Raw genomic sequence first — 14248 nt, 5'->3', positions numbered from 1 at the left:
CCAATAGTCTACACTCCCAGCCTGCCCCCGCCCCGCCCTTTCTGGCTCCTGTTTGATCATTGCATGTTGGGATGAGGGGGCAGAGAACTTCTCTTCAGCTCACAGGGCTTTTTTGTTTTGTTTTGTTTTTTTTGAGGTAGAGTCTCACTCTAGCCCCGGGTGACCTGGCATTCACTATGCAGTTTCAGGGTGGCCTCAAACTCATGGCAATCCTCCTACCTCTGTTTTCTGAGTGCTGGGATTAAAGGCATGTGCCACCATACCCAGCCCTTCTAGCTCACAGGTCTTTTAACTGAGAGCAGCCACATCCCAAGGCTTATCAATAGTTGAATGGGGTTTCCTTGATGAGAAACTTGATTTTAGGCCTAGGCCTGAGGCTGACATGAGCTGAGACTCTGGAGGTTACAGGAGGTAGTAGGAAAGCTAGTTTTCTAAGTGAGAGGGGATTTGGGGACCACAAAGTAGACCGTGGTAACTAGTCTCCAAAGATATTCTCTGGTGAGTCATGCCTCCCAGAGCTTGTGCCTTCCTGAAGTCCCTCCCACAAGGTGCCCGGGTGGTTGGTCCTATGACCTACTTTAGCCAACAGCAGATGTGGACATGAGACTATGTGAGCTTGAGAACTAAGTGAAGAAGACTTGGGGGCTAGAGAGATGGCTTAGCGATTAAGGTGCTGCCTGAGAAGCCTAAGGACCCAGGTTCGATTCTCCAGGTCCCACATAAGCCAGATGTACAAGGTGGCACATGCGTCTGGAGTTTATTTTCAGTGGCTAGAGGCCCTGGTGTGTCCCATCTCTCTCTCTCTCTCCCCGTCTCTCTAATAAATAAATAAAAGTAATTAAAAAAAATAAAGAGGATCTGGGGCTGGAGAGATGGCTTAGTGGTTAAGGCACTTGCTTGCAAAGCCTAAAGGCCCATGTTCGACTCTCTAGATCCCACGTAAGCCAGGCACATAAAGGTGAGGCAAGCTCAATGTCGCAATGCTCACTAGGTGGCGCAAGCATCTGTAGTTCCATTGCAGTGGCTGAGGTCCTGGTGCACCTATTCTCTCTCTCTCTCTCTTTTGGTTTTTCTTTTCTTTTTTTTTTTCCTTTCTTTTTTTGGTTTATCGAGGTAGGGTCTCACTCTAGCCCAAGCTGACCTGGAATTCACTATTGAGTCTCAGGGTGGCCTTGAACTCATGGCAATCCTCCCACCTCTGAGTGCTGGGATTAAAGGCATGTGCCACCATGCCTGGCTCTCTTTCTTTCTAAAATAAAAAAATAAAATAAAAATAAAAGAGGATCTGATAGGTCAGCTTTTGCCACTTGGAAACCCTTGGTCACATTGTGCTGGACAGACCACATAGAAAGGCCTTAGGAGGGTAGAGGAAGGCTGAAACTGCTTGGGAAAGGGAGCTTCAGCCTCTCCAGGCCATCTGAATCCATACATCCCTCCCTACACAAGCTGCCAGATGCAAGGGGGCTGTTGCAGTCAGGTTCACATTGCTGGCAGAAATCACCTGACCAAGAGCGGGTTGTGGGGGGTAGGTGGGGGGAGAAAAGGGTTTATTTTGGCTTACAGACTCGAGGGGAAGCTCCATGATGGCAGGGGAAACAATGGCATGAGCAGAGGGTGGACATCACTCCCTGGCCAACATAAAGTGAACAATAGCAACAGGGCAGTGTGCCAAACACTGACAAGAGGAAACTGGCTATAATACTCATGAGCTCGCCCCCAATAATACACTGCCTCTTGGATGTGTTAATTCCCAAATCTTTGTCAGTTGGGAGCCTAGCATTCAGAACGTCTAAGTTTATGGGGGAACTGACTCAAACCACCACAGGGGCCATCTTGCATGAACTCACAGATAACTGTCACCCCAGGTGCCATCAACCTACAGAGTCCTGAGAAACAATAAAACACTGAGGCATGTGTGTGTGTTTTTCAAGGCAGGGTCTCACTCTAACCCAGGCTGACCTGGAATTCACTATGGAATCTCAGGGTGGCCTCGAACTCACAGCGATCCTCCTACCTCTGCCTCCCGAGTGCTGGGATTAAAGGTGTGTGCCACCACACCCAGCTACCTCTCTCCTGTTTCTCCCTTACACACACACACACACACACACACACACACACACACACACGAAGAAAAACCAGCAGGGAAGCATCAAGTGCAAGCCCCTGCTAATCATAGGACAGACCTGGCCTCAGGCCTGCCTGGACCCCTCACTGAGCACAAAACCACACAAGTCACATAAATGCCTTCTTCCAGTCAGACACATCGACCTACAGAGTCCTGAGAAACAATAAAACACTGAGGCGTGTGTGTGTGTGTGTGTGTGTGTGTGTGTGTGTGTGTGTGTGTTTCAAGGTAGAGTTTCACTCTAACCCAGGCTGACCTGGAATTTACTATGGAATCTCAGGGTGGCCTCGAACTCACAGCGATCCTTGTACCTCTGCCTCCCAAGTGCTCAGCTTCCACTGAGGCTTTTTATGTTTGCTTGCTGGCTGGCTTGTTTTTGGCTTTTGAGCCTGTAACTCCAGCTGGCCTTGAACTCCTGATCCTCCTGCCTACACCTCAGGCACGTACCACCACACCTGGTTTAAATGCTGGTGGTTTGTTCTTTTCTTTTTATTTATTGGACAGGGAGAGGGAGAGAAAGGGAGAATGGGCACACCAGGGCCTCCAGCCACTGCAAAGGAACTCCAGATGAATGTGCCACCTGATGCAGCTGACTTACATGGGTCCTGGGGTGTCGAACCTGGGTCCTTTGGCTTTGCAGGCAAGCACCTTAATCACTAAGCCATCCCTTCAGCCCTAAATGCCGGTGTTTTAAAGCCACTAAATTGTGGGAGTTTTATTATACAGCAATAATTAGCTGAAACACCACTAGACAAACTCAGAGTACCAAGAACAAAGTGTCTATGTATCTATCTGTCTGCTGCACAGACTGTGCAGGTGAGAAGTTGGGGAGAGTTCTGCAGGGTGATCACCGTCCTGATCTTTGGGTAAAGGGTGAGGGAAAGGAATTTCTGCAAGTTTTTTTTTTTAGTTTTTTGGTTGTTCAAGGTAGGGTCTTACGCTAGCCCAGGCTGACCTGGAATTCACTATGAAGTCTCAGGGTGGCTTCAAACTCACGGCGATCCTCCTACCTCTGCCTCCCCGAGTGCTGGGATTAAAGGCGTGCGCCACCACGCCTGGCAAAAAAAGATAAGCTTTGTTTGTAACTTAAGCTTTTTGCTTATAATAATGTTATCCATGTGCTAAAGCCAGGGAACCTGTTACGATGCAATTCCTCAGAGCTGAACGACCACTGTGAGGTTGGAGATTTAGCTTGTCCCAGATCTGAAACCAAATCATCGTGGGCTATCTTTGGTCCCCTTGGGACCCATTCATTGCCCATCCCTGTGTCTGACCTACCATCCTCTTAACTATCTGGTGGCATTTTGGCTTTTGGGTTGGTAAAAATTGATTTTAACCTGATAGTTAAAACCCCACAGAAACATGTGCTGTAACCTGCCTCCCTGCTGTCCCGCCGGTGTATGTGGCAAATGCCTTGATTTGTGACTTGTAATGAATAAAAGCTTACATAACCAGAAAAAAAAAAAAAAAAAAAAGTTCCCATGTCATTACTTTGCCACCAAGTGGTTGTGAGAGCCTCAAAGGATGGCTGCCATGTTGAGAGAGCTCCCTTGATCTTTGTCACTGGAAAACTGGGATATTCCCAGCTGACGTAAGGTAACCAATCCTAGTGGATGCAGAACCGCTAACTCTGCTACGTGGCTCCTCTATTTGTGAGCTCGTTGTGCAAATGGGGGTAAGCCAGTGCCAGAGGCTGACCACTTCTGCTGTGCAGGTCAAGTCACCCACCCCGCTTGGGTGTGAAGCACCTTTCTGGAATGTACGCTTTCTGCTAGACACAACATGGGATGCCAAGATGTTCACACTTGTTGCAGTCAGGATCGCATTGCTGGCAGAAAACTCCTGACCAAGAGCAGCTTGTGGGAAAGCGAGTTTATTTTGGCTTACAGGCTGCAGGGGAAAATGACGGCATGAGCAGAGGGTAGCTGGTCAACATCAGATGGACAACATCAGCAGGAGAGTGTGCCAAACACTGCCAAGGAGAAGCTGGTTATAATACCCATCAGCCCTTCCCCAACAACACACAGCCTCCAGGAGGCTTTAATTCCCCACTTGCCATCAGCTGGGGACCCAGCACTCAGAACACCTAAGCTTATGGGGGACACCTGAATCAAACTACCACAGTATGTCTTAGAACTGTAAAAATCGTTATTTATTTATTTTGGTTTTTCACGGTAGGATCTCACTCTAGTCCAGGCTGACCTGGAATCCACTACGGAGTCTCAAAGTGGCCTCGAACTCAGCAATCTTCCTACCTCTGCCTCCTGAGTGCTGTGATTAAAGGCGTGTGCCACTATGCCCAGCTAGTCCTTTTTATTGTTATTATTATTGCTATGACAGAATACCACAGATTAGGCAATTTATAAAGAAAAGGAGGGGCTGGAGAAGTTGCCTAGTGGTTAAGGTGCTTGCTTACAAAACCAAAGGACCCAGATTTTATTCCTTGGGACCCATATAAGCCAGATGCACAGGGTGGCACATGCTTCTGGAGTTTGCAGTGGCTGGAGGCCTTGCACACCCATTCTCTCTCTGCCTCTTTATATCTCTCAAATATATATATATATATATATATATATATATATATATATATATATATGTATTTTTTTTTAAGTAAAAAAATGGGGGGTGTGATGGTGCATGCCTTTAGTTTCAGCACTCAGAAGGCAGAGGTAGAAGGATTGCTGTGAGTTCGAGGCCACTCAGACTACATACTGAATCCAGGTCAGCCTGGGCTAGAGTGAGACTGTATCTCAAAAAAAAAAAAAAAATTATTAAAAGAAAAGGAGATGGTGGTGACCTCTGGGATGACTCAAAAGGCACCATAGTGCTGAGAAGTGACAGAGGAGTGTTTAGCACTGAAACATCTCTATCACATCTTCCAAGACTCAGGGTCCATTGTGGAAGAAGTGGCAGAAAAAATGTAAAGAACAGAGAGTTGGCTTAGCAGTTAAGGCACTTGCCTGCAAAGCCAAAGAACCCTGGTTCAAATCCCCAGGATCCACGTAAGGCAGATCCACAGGTGGTGCATGCATCTGGAGTTCATTTACAGCAGCTGGAAGCCCTAGTGTGCCCATTCTCTTTCTCTCTATCTGCCTATTTCTCTCTCTCTCTCGCTTTCAAACAAACAAATAAAAATGTTAAATTAAAAAAAAAAAAAGAATGTAAGAGCCAAAGGAAGGGTAGGACTACTTACAATGCAGTCTTCCAGACACAAAATGGTCTGGATATCCATGACCTCACAATGCCTGGCACTACCTACACTGGACCCTCAGAATAGGAGGAAAAGATGACGGCATCAAAATAAAAGAGAGACTGATTGAGGGGGAGGGGATATGATGGAGAGTGGATTTGTGAAGGAGAAAGTGGGGGAGAGGTGGGAATTATCATGGTTTATTGTCTATAATTATGAAGCTGTCAGTAAAAAGTTTTGTTTTGTTTTTAAAAAAGAAAAGAAAAGAAGTTCACTAGGCTCACAATGATGGAGGCTGGGAAGCCCAAGGGGCATGTCACTGGCACTGGCACCTGATGCGTTGCATCGTAGCACGGCAGAAGGTAAAAGATGAAAGTGAGCCAGGAAGAAAGGGCAGGGCAAGAGCTGGACACTTTTATAACAACCTACCCTTGCAATAACCAGCCCATCCCAGACAACAACATTAATCCACTCACGAGAATCCACCCTCACAAAAAGATCACCTCCTAACTGCCAAATGAGATCAAGCTTCCAACACACAGATGAAGTTGGAGGACACACCCAAACTAAAGCAATAGTCATTCATGCCCCCCGCCACACCCCTCTTTATCCCGACCTCCTCCATGATGTTCTTACATTTCTTCTTTGCGGTTTTTTTTTTCCTTTTTGTTTATTTACTATTTATTTGCAAACACACAGAGAGAGATAGAGAGAAGAGAGACAGAGAGAATGGGTGTGCCAGGGCCTCTAGCTGCTGCAAATGAACTCCAGATGCATGGGCCACTTTATGCATCTGGCTTTATGCGGGAAATTGAACCTGGGTCCTTAAGCTTTAAAGGAAAGGACCTTAACTGCTAAGTCATCTCTCTAGGCCTATATTTATTTTTTTCTTTTAAAAAAACATTTTATGTTTATTTAATTAAGAGAGAGTGTGAGAGAGGAAAAAGCCAGATGAAGAAAAAGAGAATGAGCACACCAGGGCCTCCAGCCACTGTAAACAAACTTCAGACAGATGTGCCGTCTTGTGCATCTGACTTACATGGGTTCTGGGGAATTGAACCAGGGTCCGTTAGCTTAGCAGGCAAGAGTCCTAACCACTAAGCCATCGCTCCAGCCCCTATTTTTTAAAATTATTTTTATTTATATTTTCTTATTTGGGGGAGAGAGAGAGACAGAAAGAAGCAGAGAGAGGGAGAGAGAGGAAGAAGGAGAGGGAATGGACATGCCAGGGTATACACCCACTGCAAACTCCAGATGCAAAGCCACCTTGTGCATCTGGTTTACATGGGTCCTGGAGAATCGAACCTTCATCCTTTGGCTTTGCAGGCAAGTACCTTAACTGCTAAGCCATCTCTCCAGTTGCTTTTTCTTATTTTTTAAAGTTTTTTTTTTTTTTTCAAAGTAGGGTCTAGCTCTAGCCCAAGCTGACTTGGAATTGGGTGGCCTCAAACTCATGGTGATCCTCCTACCACTGCCTCTCCTATGCTGGATTAAAGGCATGTATCACCATGACTGGCCTTCTATTTTTATTTTTGAAACAGGGTCTTTCTATGCATTCTAGGGGGACTCAAACTCATAAGCATCCTACCTCAGCCTCCCAAGCACAGCAATTATTATAGGTGTGTTCCATACCTGGAATTTTTTTTTTTTTTTTTTTAGGTAGGGTCTCATTCTAGCCCAGGCTGACCTGGAATTCACTATGGAGTCTCAGGGTGGCCTCGAACTCACTAAGCTCCTCCTACCTCTGCCTCCCGAGTGCTGGGATTAAAGGCGTGCGCCACCATGCTTTGGAAATCCTATTTTCATCACTGCCTATATGTCTGTATTGTGACTCAAAGTGGATGAACAGATACATAGTCTCATGCTGTGCCCATTGGGTAAAGTCCTCCTTGAAGGGTCACCTTGGATGCAGGGTGTAGTATACCTCACCTGGTCGGCTTCCAGCTTGCACCAGATTCCGCCTAACCTCACCTGTGAATCAAGCACGGCTTTTCCCTTCTTTGCCAGCCAGTGTGAAGGAAACCCCCTGCTGACACAGGGGAGCTGAAGGCACTTTGGCTGCCTCAAGGGTCTTGGGCAGCTTACCTGTGCCCTGAGACTCTGCTTGTGGCCTAGTCCCAACGGACCCTGATGCTTCCTAGGTCTGTGATGTGCAGGTGGCTGCAAGGCCAGTTAAGGCCCGTGGCCAGATATTTTATCACTGTGAGGACCCATCCTAGGGAGAGTATTTCACGTGGCAATAATTCGAGCTGCAGACTGAATGGTCTTGTTGCAGAACTCTAGGGGTTTAGATGGTGATTTTCACAACATGGATCCCACTGTGGCTTACTTTTGTGTTCTGTGACGAAGTACTCAACTGAAAGAACTTAAGGAAGGAAAGATTTTTCGTGGCTCACTGTTTTAAAAGGAATTAGTCCATCATGGGGAGAAGGCATGGGTGGGGCAAGTTCATCCTTGGTGGTGGGAGGAGTATGGGAGTCTGGGTCTAAGGCTGCTCACATCACAGTGGAGTATTAAGGAGCTTGCCTGTGCCAAAGGACCCAGGTTCGAGTCCCCAGGACCCACGTAAGCCAGATGCACAAGGTAACGCACAGGTTTGGAGTTCGTTTACAGTGGCTGAAGGCCCTGGTGCACTCATTCTCTCCTTCTCTGTCTCTGTATGCCTCTTTCTCCCAAATAAATAAAATAAAATAGCACCACCAACTGAGGAACTTATACACAAAACATGAGCCTATGGACATTTTGGATTCACATCTGACAGTCTGGTTCAGTCAGGTCTTCCAGGTCAGAAGGCCTGAGAGGTAGAGCAGCTTCTTGCCCTACAGACTGAGACCTGCTCCAAGTCCCTGTCACTCAGTGAATGAGTTGGAGTCGTCAATCATCCCTCCATATCCATGACAAACTGCTCCCAAGACTCAGATCCTCAGATGCTCAAGAGCTTTATCCTGAATGCATAGAATTTGCATATTACCCATGCTCATATTCCCATGTGCTTTAGATGACTTGTAATACCTCACCCAATGTAAATGCTATGCAAATCATTTGTTTTTTTTTACTTTTTACCTAGTTGAGACAGAGGGAGGAGAGAGACAGAGAGGAAGAGAGAGAGAGAGAGAGAGAGAATGAGGATGGGCATGCCAGGGCCTCTAGCCACCGCATACAAACTCCAGATGCATGCACTACCTTGTGCAGCTAGCTTACGTGGGGCTTGAAGAATCAAACCTGAGTCCTTAGGCTTCACAGGCAAGTGCCTTCCTTAACTGCTAAGCTATCTCTCCAGCCCACAAATTATTATTTTTTTTTTTTTGAGACAGACAGACACAGAGAGAAAGACAGATAGAGGGAGAGAGAGAGAATGGGCGCGCCAGGGCTTCCAGCCTCTGCAAACGAACTCCAGACGCGTGCGCCCCCTTGTGCATCTGGCTAACGTGGGACTTGGGGAACCGAGCCTCGAACCGGGGTCCTTAGGCTTCACAGGCAAGCACTTAACCGCTACGCCATCTCTCCAGCCCCTACAAATTATTTTTATAGTGGATAAGGCATAAGGACAAGGAAAAATATGTATATATCCAATACAGATGCAAAAATGTTTTTTTTAAGTTGGGCATGGTGGCACACACCTTTAATCCCAGCACTCAGGAGGCAGAGGTAGGAGGATCACTGTGAGTTCGAGGCCAGCCTGAAACTACATAGTGAATTCCAGGTCAGTTTGAGCTAGAGGGAGACCCTACCTCGAAAAAACAAAAAAGGCTGGAGAAATGGCTTAGCAGTTAAGGCACTTGCCTGCAAAGGACACATGTTTGATATCTCTTCAGATCCCACATCAGCCAGATACACAAAGGTGACTCAAGTGTAAGGTTGCACATGTGCACCAGGTGGCCCAAGCTTCTAGAGTTGGATTGCAGCCTCTAGCTGTTGCAAACAAACTCCAGACACATGTGCCACCTTGTGCATCTGCCTTATGTAGGGACTGGGGAATCAAACCTGGGTCCTTTGGCTTTGTGGGCAAGTGCTTTAACTGTTAAGCCATCTCTCCAGCCCCCATATTCTCTCTCTCTGCCTCTTTCTCTCTCTTACTCTCTCTCAAATAAATTTTTTTTTAAAGTTAAAGAAATTATTAAGAAATCTATGAAGGAAGGCCTTTTAGTCCCATTTTGTACATGAGGAATCTATGTTCCTTCCTTGTACCCTGTGCCTGACCCCAGCTGAAGCACTTACAATTCCCGGGCCTGTCGGTGGGCAGATGGCTGAGAGGAAACTGAAACTGAGAGGACTTAGAAAAATATTAACTGTAGGGCTATGGAAGTGGCTTAATGGATGCAGCACATGCTGCTCAAGGTGGAGTACCTGAGGGTAAGCCCCAGACCCCATGTAAAAAGTCAGAAGCTGTGGTGGGTTTCTGTAGTCCCATCACAATGGACACAAAATAGGAGGCAGAAACACGAGAATTTCCTGGAGGTTCCCAGAAGCCCTGGAAAGAACAACAGCAGAGCAAGACCCAGAGCGAGAAATCTGCTTCAAAATGAGGTGCAGAGGCCCAGGACCACACCTGTGCTGTGACTTACACGTGCATGCAACGCACGCACGCACACACGCACACACACATCTCTGACTGTAAAACTTTGTTCAATTAGGGCTGGAGAGATGGCTTAGCGGTTAAGTGCTTGCCTGTGAAGCCTAAGGACCCCGGTTCGAGGCTCGGTTCCCCAGGTCCCATGTTATCCAGATGCACAAGGGGGCGCACGCGTCTGGAGTTCGTTTGCAGAGGCTGGAAGCCCTGGCGCGCCCATTCTCTCTCTCTCCCTCTACCTGTCTTTCTCTCTGTGTCTGTCGCTCTCAAATAAATAAATAAATAATTTTTAAAAAAAAACTTTGTTCAATTAATTCATGAGCTTTCTGAGTTAACCATTAGCAACCCAGCCAATAACTGCAGTCAGAGTTGGTTTAGGAAAGTGAAAAACAAGAATTGACCAACCTACTACTTGTCCACACACATCTTGCTGTGCTTTTTATTAGAAGTTTTACTAACAAGTCTAATTTTGGAGTCAAAAGGGGCTGATTCTGCCTTTTTGGGACTGAGCCCAGGGCCTCGCACATGCTAAGCCCTCCCTGTGCGGCTCAGAGACACCCGCCACTCTGCCTAAGTTCTTAAACACGGGAAATCAAATTCAATGGAGAAAGTGTTGCTAGTTTTCATTCCTGGCAGCTTTGTATGAGCTTTATTTCCTAAGCTATATGCCAGGACATTTCAACATTTGATTTTTTCCAGGGTCGTAATGGAAAAGAGAAAAAAAAAAAAAAAAAACAAGAGGAAAACAAGTTTCCACCCTAAATTAAAACATAAAATGGTCCCTTCCATATGGAACAATACACACTGCTGGGAGCCAGCCAAATGCAGAGATTAATTAAAAAACAAAAACAGGGCTACAGAGATGGCTTAGCAGTTAAGGCGCTTGCCTGCAAAGCCTCAGGACCCAGGTTTGATTCTCCAGGTCCCACGTAAGCCAGGTGCACATGGTGGCACATGCATCTGGAGATTTTTTGTAATGGCTAGAGGCCGTGGCACGCCCATTCTCACTTACTCTCTATTTCTCTCTCTCTCCCTCTCTCTGACTCTAATAAATAAATAAAAATTTTAAAAACTAGTAAGCTAGAAAGGAGATATAAAGGGAATAGAAAGGAAGGGAGAGGAGGACTTAATAGGATGGTATTGTATATATCTAAGTAGAAGAATAGATTAATCGAGGTGAAAAGGCCTAAGTGAGGTCAGGGGAAGAGATTGAGTAAAGAAAAGGTGGACGGAGGGCTAATCAAAATCTAAGAGGATATAAATAAATCATATGGAAACCTACGTTTTTGGACAATGGAATACACAGGAGCCATAAATTGTTACTAGAATATTTTCAGTGCCAGGGATGGGATATCTTCCTGTGAGTTGCTGGCCAGGGAGGTCCCTGATGCCCCCAAAACATTATAGGCCATTGCTAAGGCTTTTGGTTTCCTAACAGGAATAGGTGTTAAGACCCTGTTACTGAAGACTCCACATACTTGGGCTACAAAATCACTGAGAAATCCTGTAGGAGCTGAGCTGAAAACCTCCTCCATGTAGACCAGCTGACAGAAAGCTAGAAAAAGCCACACTGTATGCAGCTCAATGGGAGAGAGCAAAATCACCAGTGAAGATACTCAATAGTAGACACTGCAAGCCTTATATTTGGCCAAACAGGACAAATGAGCCAATGGGTGCAATAGTGGCACGTCTGTCATGGTGGAAACCAACTGCCCTCTAATTGGATTGGAGGCCCACTCCATGGGGGGAAACACATCCCTGATACTGAGAACCTACAACAGAAGTAGTCATGAGCTCTAGGGGTGTAACATCTGCTGGTGTCTGGCTAAATGTATATACTATGCTTATCAAACTGTCCAGTAAGCACTTCTCTTAATGTTCATACCCATACATTAATGCTACTCTCACTTGTGGTTGGAGAAGCTTCTCTTTTCAGACGGCAGTGACCTTGGGATGACTCAGAAGGCATCATGGTGCTGAGAAGTGACAGAGGAGTGTTCAGCACTGCAATATCTCTATCACACCTTCCAAGACTCAAGGTCCATTGTGGAAGAAGTGATGGAGACAATGTAAGAGCCAAAGGAAGGGTAGGACTCCTTACAATGTGCTCCTCCAGACACAAAATGGCCCAGATATCCATGACCTCACAGTGCCTGACACTATCTACACAAGACCATCATAATAGGAGGAAAAGATGATGACATCAAAATGAAAGAGAGACTGATTGAGATATGATGGAGAATGGGGTTTCAAAGGGGAAAGTGGAGGGATGGAGGGAATTACCATGAGATATTGTTTACCACCATGGAAGTTGTTAATTATAAAAAATTTAAAAATTAAATAAATAAATAACCTTCCCCATCACGAAAAAAAAGTGTCTATTTATAATATACAGCCAAGCTGGCCTGAAACTCACTATATTGCCTAAGGTAGGATTGAACTCAAAATCATCCTACCTAGATTTCCCAAATACTGAGATTACAGGTGAGCACCACAGAGCTGAGCTCAGAGACAGACAAAAGAAGAAATGATGGAGCAGGCCAAGGAGCAGCTGCTGGTAGCATGTTCTCAGGCAAGTTAGCTCAGGGGGCTCAGCGTCCTTATCTGTGCAAAAGAAATAGTAATAGTATCTACATTCCTCATGTCTTGTTCATTTTTTTTGTTTTGTTTTGTTTTTGTTTTTGTTTTTTCAAGGCAGGGTCTCACTCTAGCCCAGGCTGACCTGGAATTCACTCTGTGGTCTCAGGGTGGCCTCAAACTCACAGCGATCCTACTACCTCTGCCTCTCGAGTGCTGGGATTAAAGGCATGCGCCACCACGCCCGGCACCATATATTTTTGAATAATACTTTGTGCCAAGTATTTTGAGGATTCAAAATTGAACAAGACAGCTGGGCGTGGTGGTGCATGCCTTTAATCCCAGCATTTGAGATGCAGAGGTAGGAGAATTGCCATGAATTTGAGGCCACCCTGAGACTATATAGTGAATTCCAGGTCAACCTGGGCCAAAGTGAGACACTATCTTGAAAAACAACCAAACAAAAATATGTATATATGGTGAAGGGCTGAAGATATGGCTTGGTAGTGAAGGCATTTGTCTACAAAACCTAAGGAACCTGGTTTGGTTTCCCAGTTCCCACATAAGCCAGATGCACAAGGTGGTGCATGCATCTGGAGTTCATTTGCAGTGGCTGGATGCTCTGATGCACCCATCCTTTCTCTCTCTCTCTCTCAAATAAAAAAATAAAAAATAAATATATTTTTTTAAAGTATGGTGAATTAATGACTGTTGAGGCTTGGTATCTCAGGCCAATCTGTAACTCATTATGTAGCCCAGGCCAGCCTCAAACTCTCACCAATGCTCCTACGTTAGCCTCTCAAGTGCTAGATTACAGGTGTGTGCCACCACACCCCGTTCATGCATATCTTCTGGAATTAGAAACAATACTAATAATTTTGGCAATTAAGGGAATAAATAAACAATTATGATAATCAGATGATTAGTAATTAAAGACACACCAACAATTTGGCACAAGAATACTCCTAGGAAAACAAATGTCTATCTTCTGAGGAGTAAGGAACCTCTGTGGCCTGGAGACCAGCAGCACCAATGTCACTTGGAAACATGTTAAAAAAATAAATACTGAAGCCAGGTGTGGTGGCACACACCTTTAATCCAGCACTTGGGAGGCAGAGGTAGGAGGATTGCTGTGAGTTCGAGGCCATCCTGAGAATACAGAGTTAATTCCAGGTCAACCAGAACTAGAGTGAGACCCTACCTTGAAAAACCAAAATAATAATAATAATAATAATAATAATTTTAAAAATAAATTCTGGGGCTAGAGAGATAGCTTAGTCATTAAGACACTTGCCTATGAAGCCTAAGAACCCAGGTTAGATTCCCCAATACCCACATAAGGCAGACGCATAGTGTGGCGCATGTATGTGGAGTTCATTTGCAGTGGCTGGAGGCCCTGAAGCGCCCATTCTCAGTCTCATTCTGCTTCTCTCTCTCAAATATATAAATAAAGAATTAATTAAATTAAAAATAAATTCTGCCAGGTGTGGTAGCACACGCCTTTAATCCCAGCACTCAGGAGGCAGAGGTAGGAGGATCACAGTGAGTTCGAGGCCACCCTGAGAATACAGAGTGAATTCCAGGTCAGCCTGAGCTAGAGTGAGACCTTACCTCGAAAAACTAAAATTAAAAAAATAAATAAATAAATAAATTCTGCCTAGTCGTGATGGCTTATACCTATAATCCCTGCACTGGGGAGGCTGAGGTGGGAGGATTAATATGAGTTCAAGACCAGCCTGGACTATAGTCAGTTTCAGGTCAGCCTGAGATAGAGTGAGATCCTGAC

Source organism: Jaculus jaculus, chromosome 14 (genome assembly GCF_020740685.1).
Source record: "Jaculus jaculus isolate mJacJac1 chromosome 14, mJacJac1.mat.Y.cur, whole genome shotgun sequence".
NCBI lineage: Eukaryota > Metazoa > Chordata > Mammalia > Rodentia > Dipodidae > Jaculus > Jaculus jaculus.
This window is presented reverse-complemented; position numbering follows the sequence as displayed.